Source organism: Bombina bombina, chromosome 2 (assembly GCF_027579735.1).
Source record: "Bombina bombina isolate aBomBom1 chromosome 2, aBomBom1.pri, whole genome shotgun sequence".
Classification (NCBI taxonomy): domain Eukaryota; kingdom Metazoa; phylum Chordata; class Amphibia; order Anura; family Bombinatoridae; genus Bombina; species Bombina bombina.
The window spans coordinates 1,007,994,981-1,008,018,122 of record NC_069500.1 but is presented as its reverse complement, the minus strand read 5'-3'; the positions used below and the strand labels follow the sequence as shown (position 1 = coordinate 1,008,018,122).

Here is a 23,142-nt window from a genome sequence, read left to right as displayed (position 1 = left end):
GCTACCGGGCTCATGATCAGAGTGCTATATGCCCGGCCAGAGATAGAAGATGCAGGAAATGCAACAGAATAGGCCATTTTGAAGTGGTGTGTAAAACTGAATACATTAAGGAGATGCAGGTGGACAGTGACCAGGAGGGTCAGGAAGTGTCTTTTGTGGGGTCTGTTGTGGAACGGACAAGCTCAGAGGAAGATTGGAAAGTTACTTTTACTGTAATGGGAGCCAAAGTTGATTTTAAGATTGACACAGGAGCAGATATCACTGTAATGTCTTTTGCTGAATTTATGAAACTGCCTCGACAGCCCCAGCTGACGAAGGTTACTACAAATGTCCATAGTCCTGGTGGCCGCATTGATTGTGTGGGGAAATTTCTTGCCAGCTGTGAGTACAAGCAAAGGAAGTTTACCATGTGGGTGCATGTGATCCGAGGTCAGTGTGTTAACAGTTTATTGAGCAGAAAAGCAGCCTGTGACTTGGGCCTCGTGGCCAGAGTGAATGAGATTTCCGAAGATATGTTTGGCGAGTTGGGCCTACTGAACTGCAAACCTGTCCGTATAGCACTTAAAAGTGACGCAGTCCCATACAGTATTTCTACCCCTCGTAGAATCCCGTTCCCGCTCATGCCTCAAGTGGAGAAAGAGCTCATGCGCATGAAGTCTATGGGGGATATTGAAGAGGTTGTTGAAGCAACTGATTGGTGTGCCCCCATTGTTCCAGTTGCAAAGAAAAACGGAAAGGTGCGCATCTGTGTGGACCTGAAAAGGTTGAATGAAGCAGTGAAGAGAGAGAGATTTGTGCTGCCGACATTAGAAGATATAGCTCCAAAGTTGGCTGGGGCGAAGTTCTTTTCCACATTAGACGCTTCTAGCGGCTTTTGGCAGATCCCCCTGGATCCAAAGTGCCGCAAACTGACTACCTTTATCACACCGGTAGGTCGGTTCTGCTTCTGCAGACTCCCCTTTGGGATATCCTCCGCTCCTGAAATCTTTCAAAGGGAAATGAGTTCTCTCCTGAGTGACCACGTGGGCACAGCGGTCGTCATGGACGACATTCTAGTGTATGGGTCTACAGTGGAGGAGCATGATCAGCGTTTAAGTTGTGTGCTACAGGCTATCAAAGAGTCTGGGCTGAAGCTGAATAAAGAAAAATGTCATTTTAGGAAAACTGAATTATGCTACTTTGGGCATATCATCAATGGGGATGGCATCAAGCCAGACCCAGAGAAAATTTGTGCTATTGAACAGATGAAAAGCCCTTCGGATGTACATGAGCTGAGACAGATATTGGGCCTTGTAAACTACGTGGGCAAGTTTCTTCCAGATTTATCAACAGTTTTACACCCTGTCACAGAGTTGCTTAAGAAAGACAATGCCTGGGTCTGGGGACCTTCACAAGAAAAAGCTTTTCTGCATGCCAAGTCCCTGCTGGGGTCTGCCCCAGTGCTGGGGTTCTACGACCCTTCAAAAAAGACTGTGGTTAGTGCCGATGCAAGCAGTTATGGGTTGGGGGCTGCACTCCTGCAGCTGAATGACAACAAACTACAGCCTATCGCCTACTGTTCTCGCACACTGACGGCTGCGGAGTCAAAATACGCCCAAATTGAGAAAGAGTGCCTGGCTGCAGTTTGGGCCTGTGAGCGCTTTCAGCGTTATCCAGTGGGTTTGGAGAAATTTAGTCTGGAAACTGACCACAAACCGCTAGTCCCTCTAATCAATTCTTATGACATTGACAAAACACCTTTGAGATGCCAGAGACTTTTAATGAGACTGCTCAGGTTCAATGTTCAGGCAGTGCATGTGCCGGGGAAACAACTGGCTGTGGCGGATACACTATCCAGGCTCCCGCTGGCTGCTGCTGAAGAATCCTCCACGGAATCGGATGTGAAAGTGTATGTTGATTCAGTTCTGGCCTCTAAGTCCATTTCTTCAAGGAAACTGGAAGAGATAAAGAAAGAGACATATTTGGACACAGATCGGCAAGAGGTTATAAGGTACATAAAAGAAGGCTGGCCCGAGAGCCGGGCAGCCTGGATGTCTTTAAATGCTTACCAGCCAGAGAGGTCGCAGCTCACGGAGCTGGAGGGGTTGGTGCTGTTCCAGGACTGCATTGTAATTCCTGTCAGCATGAGGAGGGAGACGTTAAACAGAATTCACGATGGCCACTTAGGCATTACAAAGTGCAGAGAAAGGGCAGCTACAGCTGTGTGGTGGCCTGGGATCAGCTCCGACATTGCAAATCACGTGTCTAAATGTGCCTTTTGCCGGGAACGCCGGCCTACTCAGAGAAGGGAGCCCTTGATGTCTACTCCGCTGCCTGCGGGGCCGTGGCAGAAAATAGCTGCTGATTTGTGTGAACTGCACGGGAAAAAGTTTCTTGTTGTGATCGACTACTATTCCAGGTATTTGGAAATTGCACCCCTGAATGATATCACAAGTCAGGCCGTTATCATTCGCCTGAAGAGCTTGTTCGCCCGCTGGGGCATTCCAATGCAACTGGTGAGTGATAATGGTATGCAGTTCGCTTCTACAGAGTTCAGTGCTTTCAGCAGGGAATATGATTTTGTACATTCCACGTCAAGTCCACATTATCCGCAGGCCAACGGAATGGCTGAAAGGGCAGTTCAAACAACAAAATTTATTCTAAAGCAATCTGAGCCGTACCTAGCCCTCTTGTCATACAGGGCGACGCCCATTCAAGCCACCAGGTTTAGCCCGGCACAGCTGATGCTAGGACGCCAGATTCGCACCACTTTACCCTCAGTGGGTGTCTTCAAGCCGCCTCGCCCTGTTCCTCGGGACAAAGTCCTTAGGAGGGATGAAGAGGCCAAAAAGGGTTATCGCTTCTTCTACGACAGGAGACATTCTGTCAGGCCTTTACAGGAACTGAAAGCGGGCCAAAGTGTCAGAATTAAACTGGATGATGAGAAGAAATGGAAGACGCCTGCTACGGTAGTGGGCCGCTCTCCAGAACCAAGGTCTTACACAGTCCTTACAGAGGGAGGGACGGTTACACGCCGTAACCGAAGACATCTTCAGCCTGTACCTGAGAGTCTGGAACCAGATACCTCAGTACCACCGCCGGTGGGATCCCCTGTTCTAAGAGAGGTGCCTTCCCCTCAGCAAGATCACAGCGGGGATATATCTTTGCCTCCAGCAGACTCTTGTTCACCATCTTCTGTATCAGAGGACAGTTCATGCAAAGTTACATCAAGCGGAAGAGTGGTGAAACTTCCAGCCCGATACAGGGACTGACTTTAGCTAGAACAGTGACCGGAAGTATGGGCAGAATAATCCCATGGTCACTGTGGACTAGGGTAGTCTACCCGATGTCCAAGTCAGGATGTAATTTATTTGTTCATGTTTTCTAATCTATCTGTTTTTATAATGTTCAAAAACAAAAATGTTGTTGTATACCCTGTTGGTGTACCTTGTTATTTATTATATGCAAATGTATGCTTTGCCGTTGAAAAGGGGAAGATGTGATGAGAGCAGGATGTGATGTCACTAGTATGTGGGCGGGGCTTAGGTCCGGTGTCTTTGTCGCAGTTAGTTTAGTACAATCAACCTGACTAGATGTGTATTGTTATGCTCTGCAATAAAATAGTTGTACCATCATTGCTGTGTCCTGCATATGTCCTGCATCTCATGACATGAACTTTAATGGAATTTATGTGGTCCAGCTGTTTAGTGCTGGAGCATTATCCAACATGAATTGTAGTGTTCACCCTCTCAAAAATCAATTATATGAGGGAAAGAATGCACCTGTGCTACCCAACATAAATATTGTAGCATGCATTATTCTACCATGCACACAATATATATTAACCAGGACTTATATCAGCTCAAACACCCAAGCAGTATGGATTTAACTCCAGCGATGTTATGCTCCATATCATGCATGCATTTTATGCATTTTTTGAAATCCAAAATTATTTAATTTAGGATTTATAAAACTGTTGCATGGATCCTTTTGAGTGGAGCTTGTCAAAGAAGTTCTCCAGGTTTATGCTAACTTAACTCATTGGGGATTTTTTTTTTTAAATATTGGGGATTTAAGTCATTTTAAAACTATATGCAATGGCTTTACCTAAGGGACTAAAATAGGCAAAATAGCATTATTTTTAACACATGACACTTAAGGGTCTAATATGGCTGGATAGTCCTAGGTTCTCGTAAGGTTTATTGAGGATGGGGAAACTTCACTTTTTAGGGGCTATAAAACTGGCACCTTTATAATATAGGTACCTGTGTTTTACCTAATTGGGTCAGAAACTTCCTGATAGCTTAATATGTCTGGTGCCTAATTCAGACTAGATTATGAGTGGAGCGCTATTTTGTGTTCCCGTTCATGATTTAACTTTGCTAGACGGAGGCTTTTTATGTGAATTGGGTTGTGCTTGTATTACGAGTTGAAAGTAAAGTTTGTGCATGAGTGGAAGACAACGTGCGCAAAAAGCCTCAATCAAGTGAAGTTAACCTACTCCCCTATAGTCTTCAATAAAGCAAAAAAACACCCATGCTTGCAAACTAATCTGCATTACAGCAAACCCCCTAATTTAATAAGTGCTACACCACCAATACCCCCACCATAAATTACCACACTACGCTATTAACCCCCTAACCCACCACATAGCTCACCACAATTAACTCCCTAAGTAATTAACCCACTAAAATGTCACATAGCCCACCACAATTAACTCCCTACATTAACCGCTAAACTGCCACATAGCCCACTGCAATTATCTCCCTACATTATTAACCCCATAAACACTACATAGGCCACCGCAAAGTCCCCTCTAACCTAATACCCCCTAAGTTAAAAAAAAAACCTAACATTACAGAAATAAACTACCATCCATAAAAAACCTTACCTTACAGGAAATAAAAAAAACATTACCAAAAAAAAAAGAAAACACAAAAAAAAACAGTTATACCTATGCTTAAACTAAAATCCCCTTAAAAAAGCCCACCACGAAAAAGCAAACCCTAAACTAACATTAAAACCTACTCTAAAAATTGCCCTGAAAAGGGCCTTTGCTGTGCAGTGTTCTAAATGAAGTAATTAGTTCTTTTGGTGAACAAAACCCTATTCTAAAACAAAAGCAACCCCTCCCCCAAAATAAAGGCCTATCTTAAAAAAAAAAAAAAAACTACACTAAAAATTTGACCCCACATAGTCAAGTTACCATCCCACCTTACCCAAAAAACACACATCACCCGGCCAACGCTGCAACATCATGTTAAGCCCATCTCCAGGGAGGGAGGGTGGGAAATTCAGCTTCCACTCTATTGCTCCTGTTTAAAGTGTGCCTGTATTTTGTTTATAAACCCCTCTCTCCAGCCCAGCCCCTTGTCCTTTCCCTCACCCCATGTCCTCTTCCTAGTGGGGTCATACAACCTTTCTCTTAATTTCTTCCTACAGGGTTCTTGCTTGACCCCACATAGTCAAGTTGCCACCCCACCTTACCCATAAACACACATCACTCCTTTGTTGGGGTTGAAAGGCCGCAGCTCCTTTATTAGCATAACAAATAAACATATATTAACATTAACTTATAACCAACCACAGTGCTTGCCCCCACTATTCAACTCACAAGCCCCGCCCTACCCAGGGGAGGGGCTATCACCATTAAACCAACCCCCTGTTACTGAAACAGGAAGTCCCATCCACCTCATAACAGGCGTAAGTCTCTAACAACCAGGGCAAGCACCCCGCCACCTCTCACCCCCCGGATGAGAACCACCACCCAGAGCCAAGGCCTTCTCAATCCCCTCCTTCAAAGTGAAATTAAAGAGGTGTAACCCCACTTCATTAAGGTGAACCCATCTTTCAGATAAAAGCTACTCCCTGATTCACCCTCAAACTCAACATGCCTCAAACTCACCCCCCCACAATGCCTCACATACCCGCTCACCATTCTATTAATCTTCCGTCTGGAAGCCTCCAACCTCCCCAAATCCCAAGCTGACCTCCACACCAAACGGCTCTCAATCTCCGACCACACTATTATTACTCCCGGAAAGAGCTGGCTCAGGCGATCTATGCCCCTCTTCATGTCTTCCACCAGCTCCTTCTGAGACATGAATCCCAGGTCATTCCCCCCAACATGTATCACCAGGACCTGAGGGGTTGAAAACAATCTTGCAAACTCTACCACTTTCTGTACTAATTGACCCCATTTCATACCCCGAACCCCAAGCCACTTTATTTCCACTTGCTCCCTAGCAAGTCACAACTGCAATCCATTGTCCTTCACGGCAGCAGCCTTCCTGGCCCAGTAGATGTATGAATGCCTGATCACCCAGCACCTCACTGGACCTGTCAAAACAAATAAAGCTGTATCAGCTGCCGCACCCTCCACTTAAACCCTCAGCCTCGGTCTAACATACCCCCAAAATCTCTCTGATCTCCACTTCCTAATCCTTTTAATCATTGCCACATCCAAGCCCAACCCCGCAGCCTCAGTCTCTGCCCGATTCGGAAGGAATGGGACCCAAACTCCATACCCCTAATCCTGAGCCTACCCAAGGCCTTCCTAACACAGCAATAAATTGGTACCTCACATGGAGGAACAACAGACCATTCCTCTTCGAGCGGAGAATGAGGTAATACCGTGTTGCAGCTACTGGGCAACACTCGCCCCCAATCTCCCTCAAAGTAACCAAACATCATTTTCCTGCCTGGTCCGTTTTAGACCTTCTCAACCACACCTCCACCACCCTATCTTTCACTATTACCTCATCCCCCTGGAGGCCCCTTTTATTCCTCCTGTTCTGACCCACCAACTCTGATACCCTGAATGCCCCAAAAAACACCAGGATAAAAGCTGCCCTAAACAAAGCTTCCTCCCCTTCTGAAAAACACAAACCCTTCAAACAACCCACCACCTTTTCCAAAATGACAAACTTCACTGGTCTCCTGCCATCCTGCCTCCTATGTCCCCTGCACAAACCCCTCACCGCCATGCGCACCACAAATACTTTCGTTAGGTCTCCCCTCCCTACCAACTGGAACCAAAATGCCAGGGCCGCCATCCTTTTCCATATTTCGGAAGGCGACAGCCTCTCCTCCCCCCACTTCTTCACCCAGGTCAACAGCACCTTCAATTGGCTTCCCTCTGTCTCCAGCAAATGCCTTACCTCATTTAACCCACGCCAGTGCTTCCACACACGGGCGTATGCCCTCCATGTGGCACCCGCCAAAGACCCCCCGGATCAGGTCAATCACGCTGTGCCCAAGCTACACAGGTCCCTTGGGCAGTACACCCCTTCCTTGTCTGCCTCTGGTGCTGCTGCACGGAACAAATCCCACTGGAAATGGGACAAAGCATCATCAACAACATTCAGCTTGCCCGGTACATGTATAGCTCTGAAAGATATGTTATTCCGCAGGCATTCCAGCACAAACACTCTCAACAGCCTTACCACTAAGGGGGAATTCGCTATCAATCTATTAATGGCCATCACCACCCCCATATTGTCTGAATGAAAGGTGACTCTTTTGTCCCTCAAAGTGTGGGACCACACCCGCAACGCGACTACTAACAGAAAGAACTCCAAGAACATAAGGTTCTTAGTAAGCCCATTCTCCCCCCAACTGTCAAGCCACTTGTCCGCGCACCACTTGCCCCGTAAATAAGCCCCAAACCCCTGGGCCCCCAACGCATCTGTGAACAAACGCAGGTCATCGTCAGACCAACCTACCTCCTGGATAATCAATTTGCCATTGAATTCGTCCAAAAAAGTGAGCCATACCCCCAAATCCTCCTTCATCTCCCTCGTCATCCTGATATGATGCCTTGGCTCTGACACCCCGGCCGTTGCCAATGACAGCCAACGGCAAAACGCCCTGCCGATTGGGATGATCCGGCAGGCGAAATTCAACTTCCCCAACAAGGACTGTAGCTGCTGCAACGTCAACTTCCGGGGAGTTATCGCCTCCCCCAGCAGGCTCCTCAGGTCCGTTAGCTTGTCCTCAGGGAGCCTGCACTCCATCCGAACCGAGTCAACTGAATGCCCAGGAAACTCAAGGATGTCACCGGCCCCTCTGACTTATCGGCCACGACCAGGAACCCAAAATCCTGGGTCACCTCCCCGAACACCTCCACTAAGCGCTCGCAATCCCCTGAACCTGCCGCCCATACGAACAGAAAATCGTCCAGGTAGTGGACCACTGAAGAGTTTCCCACCTTCTGTCTAACCACCCACTCTACAAAGGAACTAAACTTTTCAAAGTACGCGCAGGAGATTGAACAACCCATGGGGAGAAACAGGTCCACGAAGAAAGAACTCTTGAAATAACACCCCAGCAAGTGGTGGCATCTAGGGTGCACCGGCAACAATTGGAAAGGCCGATTCCACATCCGCCTTAGCCATCAATGCCCCTGTCCCCGCCTTCCGTACCAGAGCCACCGCCCTGTCAAAAGGTTCACCGACACCAAATCCAGAACAATCCCATCATTAACTGACAATCCTTTCGGGTGCGAAAGGTGATGGATAATCCGAAACTGCCCATTCCCTTTTTTCGGGACTACCCCCAGTGGAGAAATCCGCAAATCCTTCAACAGCGGGCACTCAAACGGCCCCGCCATCCTGCCCAATGCAACCTCATTGAACAATTTTTCCCTCACTACCAATGGAAACTCCCGAGACGATTTTAAGTTACTCCCAAACCCCCCCGTTTCCTGTTCTTTGTACGGGATAGTAAAACCTGAACTAAACCCCGTCAACAGTAATTCGGCGTCTGCCGAACACCCCCGCTTATTGGCGTACTCCCTTAACCATGGAACCATCCTTTCTCACCGGGGTCCACGCCCGTATTACCCCCCTCGCCAGGCTTTCCTCCCTGCTGTGCTTTCTTGAAGCACTTAGCGAAAGAGTGGATCCCCCCGCAGCCTGAACATTCGTGCTTGTATTTGCACAATGCCCCAAAATGACATTGCCCTTTGTTGAACTGAAAGCAAAGGCCCTTTCGGATAACCATTGCTGTGCTACCAGTTCCACCCCTGCTTCCGACTCCCTGACCCGTTGATGAAAGGACTGCCCCCCTCTTAGGGGGGTCATAATTTCCAACCAAATGCCCATGTCCCTATCGACCCAACGCATCTCGGGCCTCACCACCATCTGCTGCCTAAAATGCTCATCATATTGCCACCAGGCCATCCCGCCATTCGTCCGGTACGCATTCGTGATCTAATCATAATAGCAGAACAATGATGACCCTTGCTCCAGGAACTTCTCCCCCATCACACTAGCTAGAATACAGAAAGACTTGACCAATTGCCGAACGTTTTGGGCAGCTTCCTCCACCGTTTCTTCCTCTCCTCCTCCTCCTCCTTCTTTCCTTTCTCCTTATCGTCCTCCTTCACTTCCAGCACCTGATCCAATGGAAGAAGCAACAGAATCTCCAGGAACTCCTGCTTCCAAATATTCTCAATCACCTCGCTGGTAAGGTGTATCCCCAATGGTCCCACCAAACACAGACACTGCCTCCTCAAGGCGTCCTCCGGCACCTTCAGCGTCTCTACCCCGCTTGCTGCTGCATTCACTGTGGCCACTGTACTCCCCCCTGCTTGTGATCCCGTTGCCTGAACCTCTCCTCCTGGCTGTACCCATGCCATTGCTGGTGACCCCACCCCTTCTGGCTTCTCTAAAGTTGCGATTAGGCCCTTCAAGCCCGCCAGTAACACCTCTCTCTCCCCAGCCAAGCCATCAGTCATCCTATGCGGCTGCACAGCCGACTCACCTGTCGACCATGCCGTTGTAGCTGGTCCTTCTCCCTTTCCTTCCACCATGACTCCTGCACCAGGCCTGCTGTCCACATGTCAGCTGGAACCCCTAGGTCTCCCGACCTCCTCCTCCCTGCCTACCTCAATAAGGCGTCTTGCCCGACCTCTCCTGGCAGGGGACCTTCTCCTGCCATATCTGCTACTTTCTCTGGACCTGTCCACCCTGGCCCAGGTTGGCAATCCCATCTCAGTCCCTCCAGGTCCCCTGCTCAGGGGTCCCCTAGATCTCCTGTGTCCTCTGGGTGACTCCCGCCTCCTCAGGGGGGTGTGATCCCTCCCCATCTCACGCCTGGATCTTGCTGCCTGCGAGGAAGAGGAACCAGTCAAATCACCCCCCTCTCCATCCTCCCACTCCCCTCTATGCCTCACCCCCTTTCCCCTCCCTGTGGCGGGGTCAACAACCTCAAAAGCTGCGCCAGGGCAGACATCCCCCTACCTGGCCAGCTGTTCCTGCTCCTGCTGACGTCCCCTCCAGTGGGTCCTCTTCCTCATTGAAGTCACCACTGGCCTCCAATTCCAGTGGTGGCTCCGTCCACATCTCCAGATCTTCCAACATCTCTGCTTCTCTGCAGGCTTCCTCCGCCTCCTTTACCCTGGCCGTACCGGCACCGACCTCTGAAAAACAAACAAACCATCAGCAAGTCCCCTCCACTCCCTGTACCCCTCCCCCCCTTCTAAAACTCCCGCTCTACCTGATCCCGAGCCCCCCACATGCGCCCTCCTCTTTCCACTTACTATCCACTTCTGCTACTTTCCTACCTACCCTTATTTCTTTTTTTATTTTATTTTTTTATATACCCCTCCCCCATACATCCCTTTTTGTACCGCTCCTTGCCCCCCCCACTGGGTACCCCTATGCTCTGAGCCCAAAGGCCCCCCTTACTGGTGTGTACCCCCTGCTCCTGTGTACTGAGCTCCCCCCTCCCTGTCTCGCCTACCACCTACCAACCCCCCCTTCACCTCCCCATCTTACTCCCATCTCTTGTGACCCCTGTCTGCTTGCCCCCATCCGTCTAGCCCAGTATTGCCACTGCCCCCCAGGCTATCAGGTTTATCTACACCTGGGCCTCATATCTCCCCATCCTCTCCCACATGAAATTTTTCACCCAGACAGCCCCCCTTCCCCCCCTGCCTGTCATTGCAGGCGTCCCCAGACTCACATTGCTGCCTTTGCAGCCACCATCACCTCCTCTGGCTTCAGCCCCCAAAGTCCCGTCCCCTGTGCACCCGGAGTAGGCGCCCACCCCCTCCGGTCCTGTTCATACTGCAAGTGCCACAGGCCCCCAGCCCTACCCGCCTTACCTGCACACTGCGCCTCTGTCTGGCTGCTCTTCCGCTTGCCTCTTCTAGCCAGTGGGCCGGCTGCGACCGCCGGGCCGTGACGTCATCCAGCACCGCTGCTCCACGACGTAGGCCCTCTCTGGCCGTCTCACTGGGTCCCTGGTCTAGCCGCTCTGCCTCCTGACTCCTCCCTGCTGACCTCCCTCTCCGTCTGGTCATCTGAGGCCCTGGCTGCGACTGCCGGGCTGTGACGCCATCAGCCTCCCCTTCACTAGGCCTCAAACCCGCCTGGGCCTGGCTGTAGATGCAGCTCCTGCTCCCAGCTGCTCCACACTCTGCTCTCCCGTTGTGGGCCTGCCACTCTCCATACAGATATAATCTGTCAATTCCATCAAATTGGTCAGTATTGCTTAAGATTTCAAAAAAGAAGACATTATTCAGAACGCTGGTCATCCTTTAAATGTATAGTTAGTCCAATAAAAAAGTATCATTGCTCAATGCAATACTCTGGTTATTTTGATATATAATGTGTGTGTGTGTGTGTGTGTAATTATATATATATATATATATATTTATATATTATGTGTGTGTATGAATACATAGAACCTATTCTTCTATTTGAAGAGCAGTTTAAAGTGAAATAATATTTCAGGTGGGGTTAGTACACTTTAGAAAACGCAATCAAGTTTGCTCATGAGAAAGGTGTTTTTTTTCCCCACTTTTCCCATGCTCTATTGAATTCTAGGCGGAAATATATTAATGTGGTTGCAATATTCAGACTTCAGCTTTATGCTTGTGGCCGAAAACTTTAGTGTGTGACTGAAAACTTTTACTTTCAACTTATAATACGCACAATACCCAACACAAGGAAAAAGCTGAAGTCTAGTGGAGTTAACACACAAGCAGGAGCGATAAATAAAGCTCCACTCGTAGCCTAGCTCAAAGTCATCTCTGAAAATAAGGCTATGGGGGGATATTTATCAAAGCCTCAACTATGCTGGGTTTAGGGGTTAGTAGCTTAATTTAGTTTATGGCAATGTGGGGGCTGGCAGTTTAGGGGTTAATAGGTTTAGTTAATTGTAGTGATGTGGAAGGCCAGCGGTTTGGGGTTAATAGATTTATTTAGTGGTGGTGGGGTCCGGGAGCAGCAGGATAGGGGTTAATACATTTATTTAGGTTGTGGCGGTGTCGGGGAGCAGCGGGATAGGGGTTAATAACATTATGTAAGTGGCGGCGATGTCGGGTGGCAGATTAGGGGTGTTTAGACTCGGGGCTTATGTTAGGGTGTTAGGTGTAAACGTTACTTGTTTTCAAACATAGAAATCAAAGGGATGTCTGGCAGCATCGAACATAGGCTTTCGCTGCTTTCAGACTCCCATTGATTCCTAAAGCATCCGCGGCCTACAGGGTGGTGGATTGAAACCAGGTGAACTGTGCCAGAATAGCCGCGAGCGTACCTGTTACCTATTTGATAACTTTTAAAAAAAGTGTCAAATAGTGCCGAATGTGTATTCGGAACATATGTAATGACGTAAGCATTGATCTGTGTTGGATTGAGACCAGCGGATCGTATGTTATGTCACAGATTTCAACTTTTGCCGGTCTGTAGGCTTTGATAACTAGGTCGGATAAAGCTTGCAACAATTACGCTGCGGAAATCCAGCGTATTTGCGGTTGACGGCTTGATAAATATCCCCCAATGCCTTGTAAGTCCTAAATTGAAAATGGCTGGTGATTGGTGGCAACATATGCTGCCCCAGACTGGGGCAGATCTAGACCATTGCAATAACATACAACATATGCTGCCCCTGACTGGGGCAGATCTAGACCATTGCAATAACATACAACATATGCTGCCCCTGACTGGCGCAGATCTAGACCATTGCAATAACGTACAAAATATGCTGCCCCTGACTGGCGCAGATCTAGACCATTGCAATAACATACAACATATGCTGCCCCTGACTGGCGCAGATCTAGACCATTGCAATAACGTACAACATATGCTGCCCCTGACTGGCGCAGATCTAGATCATTGCAACCATTGCAAGTCTGGAGCTAACTTTAACTGTTTGTTTAACCTCTTGTAAAATACTAAACCACTCTTATGCATTAGAGCATTTTATTTCCTGTTTATGTACCTTTAAGTGTAATAATCCATTTAAATTACATTTAAAGAATCCCATGAGCTTTTTTAGATGATATCATATATACATTGGAATATATAAGTGTGTGAACTAGGATAATTATTGATTGAAGTCAGTATTAAAGAGACATTTCATTTGCAAATCGTTAAATGGTTTTCACACTGTTTGAATAAACATTAAATGGAATCCGATCTCTTTCAGAAGGACTTACCAGAATCTACTTCTCTGGACAATTCACCATTAAAACACAAATGTAACAGCAAACAAGCTGGAAAGGCCATAACATTAACATTATCATTTTATTTAATGTCTCCTGCTTGGCAATATGTATAAAGATGTGAAATTAGGTAAACAGGGGAATATAGAATAGTCAAAAAAGGAGAAAGGAAAGAAAGGAAAAAAAGGGGGATAATAACGACAAAAGTGTGGACATAGGCATAGCTGCGTACCTATGCATAGAGAGTGTGGAATATACCATGTAATTGACTACAGTATATGAAAGTACATTACAAAAAAATTTGATAATGGGTTACGAAACCAGAGTCCACATTTAGTCCAGAATTTAGCAAGTTGAAGTGCATTATCATTTTCATTTCAAAGGTTTTTCTTTCCATGATGTTTTTGAAGTTGCCTCTGAGAATCTTGATATTGAGGTTTTGGATGGAGTGGTCAGGTTGGGTGAAATGGTGACCAACAGGGGTATAGTATTTTGTTTCATAGTGGTTTTTAATTGAGTGTCTGTGTAAGTTCATCTGAAGGTGCAGTTTTTGGCTTGTTTCTCCTATAAAACATCCCACTTCACATGCAGTGCAATGTCTCATTTATACCACATTTGCAGATATACATGAATATGTGAACATTTTTGGGGAATTCACCACTTCTTCAGAAAAACAGGTGTAAAACACAAGTGCTAATAAAGGTGTAAAGATCCCTGACACCAGTGCACAGCCAATAGAACAATCTAAATATCAATTAATACATGAAATTAATCTATAAACAATTGGATAAAGTGTATCAATGTTCAAAAACAATATTGCAATGAAATATTGCAACAAATAAATAAGACAATATAGGTGTTAAAAATTATCATGTATAAATAATTTGACAATGTGTACACCTCAATATTCATAGCTCATATGTGCATAAATAAAATCAGTATGTGTCAATTGTATAAAACTTATCACAATCTCATCTTATGTTATTTGTACCACAGAACACACTCATACATTGTTAAGCACTTAAATACTAGTTTTAAAGCCAATTTCTGCAGTTCAGTGGTCCCACACACCTGAGCTCTTGCCCGGCCATGCCCCTGCCATACCCACTCCTACCCTGTCATGCCTGATCCCACCAGGTCACGCCCCTGTCAATGTCTGGCCATGCCCCCTGCACACCTGCTCCTGTCCACCCTCTCTACTGACTAATACTTCATTACTACCAGGTATGTTTGTCCTTGCGCACATGACAGCTTTGGACAAACATACCTGGCTTTTATTAAATAGGATGAGTATTGCATAAATATGAGTTTAGGTGTTTTCATCTACTTGACTGCAAAGGGCTCCAATGCCCTTGTATACATATGTATACACACACACACACACGTATGTGTGTGTATATATATATATATATATATATATATATATATATACACACACACATACAGGGAGTTCAGAATTATTAGGCAAGTTGTATTTTTGAGGATTAATTTTATTATTGAACAACAACCATGTTCTCAATGAACCCAAAAAACTCATTAATATCAAAGCTGAATAGTTTTGGAAGTAGTTTTTAGTTTGTTTTTAGTTATATCTATTTTAGGGGGATATCTGTGTGTGCAGGTGACTATTACTGTGCATAATTATTAGGCAACTTAACAAAAAACAAATATATACCCATTTCAATTATTTATTTTTACCAGTGAAACCAATATAACATCTCAACATTCACAAATATACATTTCTGACATTCAAAAACAAAACAAAAATAAATCAGTGACCAATATAGCCACCTTTCTTTGCAAGGACACTCAAAAGCCTGCCATCCATGGATTCTGTCAGTGTTTTGATCTGTTCACCATCAACATTGTGTGCAGCAGCAACCACAGCCTCCCAGACACTGTTCAGAGAGGTGTACTGTTTTCCCTCCTTGTAAATCTCACATTTGATGATGGACCACAGGTTCTCAATGGGGTTCAGATCAGGTGAACAAGGAGGCCATGTCATTAGATTTTCTTCTTTTATACCCTTTCTTGCCAGCCACGCTGTGGAGTACTTGGACGCGTGTGATGGAGCATTGTCCTCCATGAAAATCATGTTTTTCTTGAAGAATGCAGACTTCTTCCTGTACCACTGCTTGAAGAAGGTGTCTTCCAGAAACTGGCAGTAGGACTGGGAGTTGAGCTTGACTCCATCCTCAACCCGAAAAGGCCCCACAAGCTCATCTTTGATGATACCAGCCCAAACCAGTACTCCACCTCCACCTTGCTGGCGTCTGAGTCGGACTGGAGCTCTCTGCCCTTTACCAATCCAGCCACGGGCCCATCAAGACTCACTCTCATTTCATCAGTCCATAAAACCTTAGAAAAATCAGTCTTGAGATATTTCTTGGCCCAGTCTTGACGTTTCAGCTTGTGTGTCTTGTTCAGTGGTGGTCTTCTTTCAGCCTTTCTTACCTTGGCCATGTCTCTGAGTATTGCACACCTTGTGCTTTTGGGCACTCCAGTGATGTTGCAGCTCTGAAATATGGCCAAACTGGTGGCAAGTGGCATCTTGGCAGCTGCACGCTTGACTTTTCTCAGTTCATGGGCAGTTATTTTGCGCCTTGGTTTTTCCACACGCTTCTTGCGACCCTGTTGACTATTTTGAATGAAACGCTTGATTGTTCGATTATCACGCTTCAGAAGCTTTGCAATTTTAAGAGTGCTGCATCCCTCTGCAAGATATCTCACTATTTTTGACTTTTCTGAGCCTGTCAAGTCCTTCTTTTGACCCATTTTGCCAAAGGAAAGGAAGTTGCCTAATAATTATGCACACCTGATATAGGGTGTTGATGTCATTAGACCACACCCCTTCTCATTACAGAGATGCACATCACCTAATATGCTTAATTGGTAGTAGGCTTTCGAGCCTATACAGCTTGGAGTAAGACAACATGCATAAAGAGGATGATGTGGTCAAAATACTCATTTGCCTAATAATTCTGCACTCCCTGTATACATACATACATACATATGTGTATGTATCTCTAAATTAAAGTCCTTTGCAGTTGTTTTTGAGTGCTTATGACTTTTTATTGCAATTTTTTTTGTGTTATGAGTGTAACTGTACTTTTAAATTTATTTTTTATGTGTTTTGTGCAACTTTTTAGTTGAGCATAACAGTTAACCAGAGCTCTAAAGTTGTGCTATCCCGGTGAGCAATACATTCAATTGTACTCAAGCAAACGAGTTTATGTTCAACTTGTAATATGCACTCTACTTCCAACATGCGCAAAGAGCCACAATAAACCCCTTATCACTCGCACTCAACAGTTAGTGTGCCAAATGTAATCTAGCCCTTTATATCCAGAACCTTGTATAGCTACATAAACAGTTCTCAATAAAAAAAATCCCTTTCTATAGTTTTTTGAGGGACCTCATACTGATGGGACTTCTTAGAAAATCTCACAGACCAGAGAGCTTTAGAGACTTGTGCCCTAAATATTTACTTCTCTATAGGGGTTCAACACCTTGCTTTCTACTAAAAATAGTGCAATAATGCTCCATTATAATTATCAGTAATTATTATCAGTTATTTGTGGCATACTTACAGTTAAATACCTTGCTCTCTACAAGCGATAGTGGAAAAATAAAATGTTCTAGCTCATTAGAGCATTTTACTATTGATCTTTTATGCCCCTTATCAATTTTTACATTTTTTATAGCGTAATATTCATTAAGCTGTATAAATGTTTATGTTGGCTAAAAAATATGTGAATGTATTTCCAGTGCTAAAGAGTTTTTTTTTATAATATAAAAGTATAGTATATGTTTTGTTTCATAAATACTCAATTGTATTAGAAAAAGATGAAAACAATTGAATTTAATTTCAATTGAATATGTTTGGCCTTGACAGAACGCTGAGAGAAATTTATTAGTCTGCAGTAAATATACATTTGGAATAGTTGCAGTATAGATGTTCCAGAAAAAAAAAAAAAAAGAAAAAGAGGCTGCAAGGGAGAATAATTTGAAATTCAACACAGCCAAGAGGGAAGGAACAGTTTAGAATATATTAGGCGATGATGATTTTAGTTGTATTTAGTATGAGCTAAATTATGAAAGTGTGGGAGAATTTTATGTAGGGATTTTTATATTAAAGCAAAAAATAAAAAATAAACATTTTAAAGTAATTGGTTTTTTATATATATATATATATATATATATATATATATATATATATATATATATATATATATATATTAATTAAACTAAAGGGTCATAATAATCACAACTGAAATGTGCATAAGGGAATTTCATATTTTTTAAACAAAGAATATTTGCGTTATCAAAAATGTTTCTAGTAAAGGCTACCACTGTTTCACCAGCATACACACCTGCTCAACGAGTCAGCAGTGACTTGTATGCTATAAATGAAATCCTCACTGACAAGGTGTTTGAAAATGGGTGCTGGGTGTGCTACATATGTGCCACTAAAACAGTGCTTGATTTTACTAGAAACCTTTTTGTTAATACAGGTTCATATATAAATTTTAAATGAGCCCATGAACATGCCAATTTAGGGCCAGATTATGAGTGGAGTGGTATTTATGCTCCAACTCGCACGTTAGCTGCACTAAAGGTTAGATTTTTGCGTGCATTGAGTAGCGCTCATATTACAGTTGAAAGTAAACAGTTTTTGCTTGCACGCTAACACAATCCAATAAAGATTAATATTGCATTAATACGCTTTAACATGTTTTTATCTACTTGACTGCAAAAGGGCTCCAATGCACTTATATTTATACCTTATGTGTGTACATATGCATTTATATGTGTATATATGTTTGTAAATACATATATACACATACATACATACACACGTATTAGACATGTATATGCTTTTTTTTTCCACCTGAGACCTCATATCTTTGAGCCTTTATAACTTTTTTTTACAATAATTTTTATTTTTAAATAATTTTAATATATAGTATCATTATGGATATAACTGGTACTTTTAAATGTATTTTTGATGTGTTTTGTGACACTTTTTTGTTTTGTGAAACACTTAACCAGAGCACGTGCTATCCCAACATGTGTTAAATTCAATTGAGCTCAAGCGATCACATTTACTTTCAATTTGTAATATGTCTGTGCAGAGAAAAAGAGAACAAAAAAGAGGCGGTTTGTGTGTACCAGTAAAACAGATAAGGCAGAAATAGACAAACCCACAACAGGGTACTGACATTCGGCAGGAGCACTCGGACAGTGCTATTAGGCGCGGACTGGGTACTCAACAGCAACCCAGCTTGCTGATACTTCCAGCGTGTCCCCAAGGACAATTCAGGAACTCCCTTCTAGGACTGGAAAGGCAGACTGCCCAGATCAGCTGCTTCAAAGGTCAGGCAGGTAATGCTGGTGGTATCCAAGGCTCCCTCATTGAGCAAGAACAGTCCCAATATATATAGTGGGGATAGAGGTGGTGTGGTTAGTAGAAATGATCAGTGGCAGTTCCAATATCAGATATATGATATGCCTGATGAAACAGCACTATAGCTGAGAAACGCGTCGCATGTTAACAGGAGGGATATGTTTGCCCTATCCTGTTGTTCCAGTTTTAAAATTTCTTTTAATTTTTTAAGAAATCCTATCTTTTTACATCTGATATTGGAACTGCCATATATTGGGGCTGTTCTTGCTCAATGTGGGAGCCTTGGATACCACCAGCATTACCTGCCTGACCTTTGAAGCAGCTGATCTGGGCAGTCTGCCTTTCCAGTCCTAGAAGGGAGTTCCTGAATTGTCCTTGGAGACACGCTGAAAGTATCAGCAAGCTGGGTTGCTGTTGAGTACCCAGTCCGCGCCTAATAGCACTGTCTGAATGCTCCTACTGAATGTCAGTACCCTGTTGTGGGTTTGTCTATTTCTCCCTTATCAGTTTTATTGGTACACACAAAGCGCCTCTTTTTTGTTCTCTTTTTCTCTGCACAGACGTCTTCCCAAGTTGATGTGAGGAGAGTGCCGCTGCCGCCATCCATCCATGGATTTTTTCCTGTGACCCTTCTGTGTTTGGATCACTTTTTGGGACTGTGCACAATAATTGACTCTCTTTGTTCTCACTGTTATTTCAGATATCTTATTATATATCTTGTATTCACTTTTTTGCTACTACTTGCAAGCAGTACATATTATTTATCATTTGAGTGTGGTCTAGAGTGCCCCCTATTTAGTTATCTCTAGTGAGATAGCTATTTTTAGTGAACTTGTAATATGTGCACTACATCCAATGCACAAACAGCTGCGATAAACCTGATATCACTTGTGTGTAATTGTTAGAGCTCCACTTGTTATCTGGCCCTTAGACTATTATGTCCCTTATGAAGCTTAATTTAGTTTTTATCTACAGCTCGCAAAATAATAAAGAAAACAATATTTCACAATTTACTGACATAAATCATATAGGCACCATGGCTTTCTCTTACTGTACTGAAAGAAGCTGGCCGCAGCAAAGATATTACAAGAGATAAATGTTTTCTCTTCCTCTCACTGAACCAGTGCGGCTGCATGAACATTGAAAACCCTGTCCTCCAGCAATTCTATATAGACACACAATAATAACCGTTTGGCATCACTGTTTTTCTTGAGTCAGGAAATATAAACAGAGAAAAAGAGCTTTTAACAGGCAGAGACAGATAGTGTGTTCTGCTTTGCCAGAGTAATTGTGAATCAGAATTCAGAGTAAATTGTATAAAAGACAACACATGCATATATTTTAAAGTGATAAGTATGTCTGTATCATACTATACATAGTAAATTACACAAATTATCGTCAAATTATTTCAGTGCATACGCTGGACAGTCCTACTGATTCATTGTATTGTCCAAAATGCATACATTATATTTATTTGTAATCATTCAATTAATGAAAAACAGATAAAAATGTAATAAAAAAATGAAGAAAGTGTTGTTTTACAATATGGACAGTTATCAAAGTGTGATCTGTCATACTGAGCAGACCAAATTACATCTGAAATATTTACAAATGAATTCATTTTTAAATTCCTTGTCAAGTTTAGAGCATTATAAAAATGTATTTCTGAACATGCTTCCTACATACACAATCCTACTAGGAGAATGGCAATTACAGATCCAATCATTGCTTAGTTTCTGTAACATATTCATCATTCGTTTTGCACTCTGTCAATGTAAGCAATATCTGAACATGAACTTTTTTACTTTTCCATGTATTTATAAAGCACCACCAAATTCTGTCACTGGGTACATAAGTATCATGTACATAAACCGACTAACAAAAAAAATAAATTACTAATAAAGAAGGAAGAAGATACTGCTCCAAATACATTGCTGTCTACAGGTTGAAGGCTGATGGAGGTATGAAAGGCGCTTGTCATGAGGTTGTTTGTTGCAACAGTGACACAAGGCAGATACATTTTTATATTTATTGATTTGGATGAAAAAGATTGTTTAGGGGAGGACCGGAAAGCTTCTTTAAATCGGTGGGTTCTTTAAATTGGTGGCATTTGAAAGAGAGCTTGAAGCTATGTAATGTTTGAGACCTTCTGATGCAGTGAGTTAGAGAGTTCAAGAAAGAAAACATGATAAAAGTATTGGAGATGGGAAAGTTAATTAAAAAATAATGTGAAAAGGTTGTAGTGATTGATGTAATAAAACATATGTGAATCTTTATTATGGTATTGACTTTTTGTAAGGTTATCTTAATCTTGGGGGCAATTTCAGTATTGTAAAGATATTTAAATATGTCCAATTTTTTTGCAGTATGGATTTATTTTTAATCAACTGAATTATCTTTATAACAGAGCAGTCTTAAGTTCACTAAAATAGTAAGATATTAAAGTTTCAAGAGCAGTTCTCAACTTCACATTATGTAAATGCCATTTAAAGTGTCTAATGCAATGTAAGATGTCAGAGAAGTCCAGGGGATTGGGTATGATGACCGCTGCTTATTAACTATCATCTGCAAGCTCACTCGTATGAGTCTGTATACAAAGGTGCTCTGAAGCCGTTATCACCGATTCTTAAATGGAGCCCATTGTATTGTGCTAAATACTTAGTTGGACCAAAATGACATGAACTAGAGGAAAAAGCAATATACAGCTTGCATAAGAACATCTATACTCAGAAATGAAAATATTTTTTCAGACTGATTTAAAATGGAATAACTTTTGAAAATCATTTGGACATATTTCAAGTCTTGATATAATGGGTTACAATGGCTTTTCCATTTTAAATCAAATCGTATAATTAAACCCAAATACTACTATTTCTACTGCTACGTAAAACAAGGAAAGTAAACATGTAAAAAATAAAAATGTGTAAATTGTGAAAATACTCCTTTTATATATTATTTTTTTTTTAAAAAAGGAAAGATATATAGTCATATATATATATATATATATATATATATATATATATATATATATATATATATATATATATATATATATATATATATATATATATATATATATATATATATATATATATATATATATATATATATATATATATATATATATATATATATATATATAGTAAGGCTCAATAAAGGGAAAAATATGTTTTGAAAAATGTATTTAAAATATATTAAAACATACTTTTATTATAATGTACATTTAATTTTAGCCAATTATCTTATCAGATATATTACTGTATAACTGGACAATAATTAAGTTCTGAATCATTACAGTAGATAAAGCAATTTTTATCTCTCATCAGATACCTTTGGATCACAAGAATCAAATTCAATAAAACTCTGATTCCAATCTAAAAAGTGCTAAAAGTTTTTAAAGGGGATATTAAAGGGCCACTAAACCCAAAATCTTTCTTTCATGATTCAGATAGAACATACACATTTAAACAACATTACAATTTACTTCTATTATTTATTTTGCTTAATTTTTTAGATATCCTTATTTTAAGAAAAAGCAATGCACATGGGTGAGCCAATCACATGAGGCTTCTATGTGCAGCAACCAATCAGCAGCTACTGAGCATATCTAGATATGCTTTTCAGCAAAGAATATCAAGAGAATAACACAAATTAGATAATATAAGTGAATTAGAAAGATGTTTAAAAATGCATTCTCTTTCTAAATCATGAAAGAAAAAATGTGGGTGTCATGTCCCTTTAAGGTCTCATTTTTCTTTAATAAGTCCACTGTTTTATCCAATAGCAGACTACTTCAAATGAATTGCACATTTATAACCTAACATGTTTCCAATATTTTATATACAGTATGTGGGCAATTGTTTATTTATCAAAGGAATTATACGATATACTTTGATGTTTTTATAATCTTGGTTGAAATGTTTTTAAAATTATTGTGCACATTCTGTATGCATCAAAAAGGAACAGACAAAATATCTGCAAAAGGACATGCAACTTTTAGGAATCAATCATCCCTATATATGTTTTTTTCTATCATTAAATGTTTCTACACAATAATTATTACAAATACTAAAGTGTAAATATAGGACAACCATCATTCAAATATTATTTTTTTCTCTTGTTTTAACATTCAACATATTATTTGGAACATTGGAATAGAGAATGTAATATTAATTTGAAATCACAAATGCCAGAATAAGCAGCCATTTAAAATAAAGTAAAATAAATATGTTGAAACATGAGTCATGAACATAGACTGATATGAGATTGAACAACATATTTTATGATGATTTGCCATTTTCCT

At 42.2% G+C, this 23,142-nt stretch overlaps 1 protein-coding gene across 1 annotated transcript in view; it reads left to right on the top strand.

Annotated features, from left to right (window-relative positions):
- Window positions 1–23,142, top strand: part of LOC128649980 (bifunctional heparan sulfate N-deacetylase/N-sulfotransferase 4) — a 904,342-nt gene that overhangs the window by 80,957 nt on the left and 800,243 nt on the right. The gene's annotated exons all lie outside the window — the stretch shown is intronic.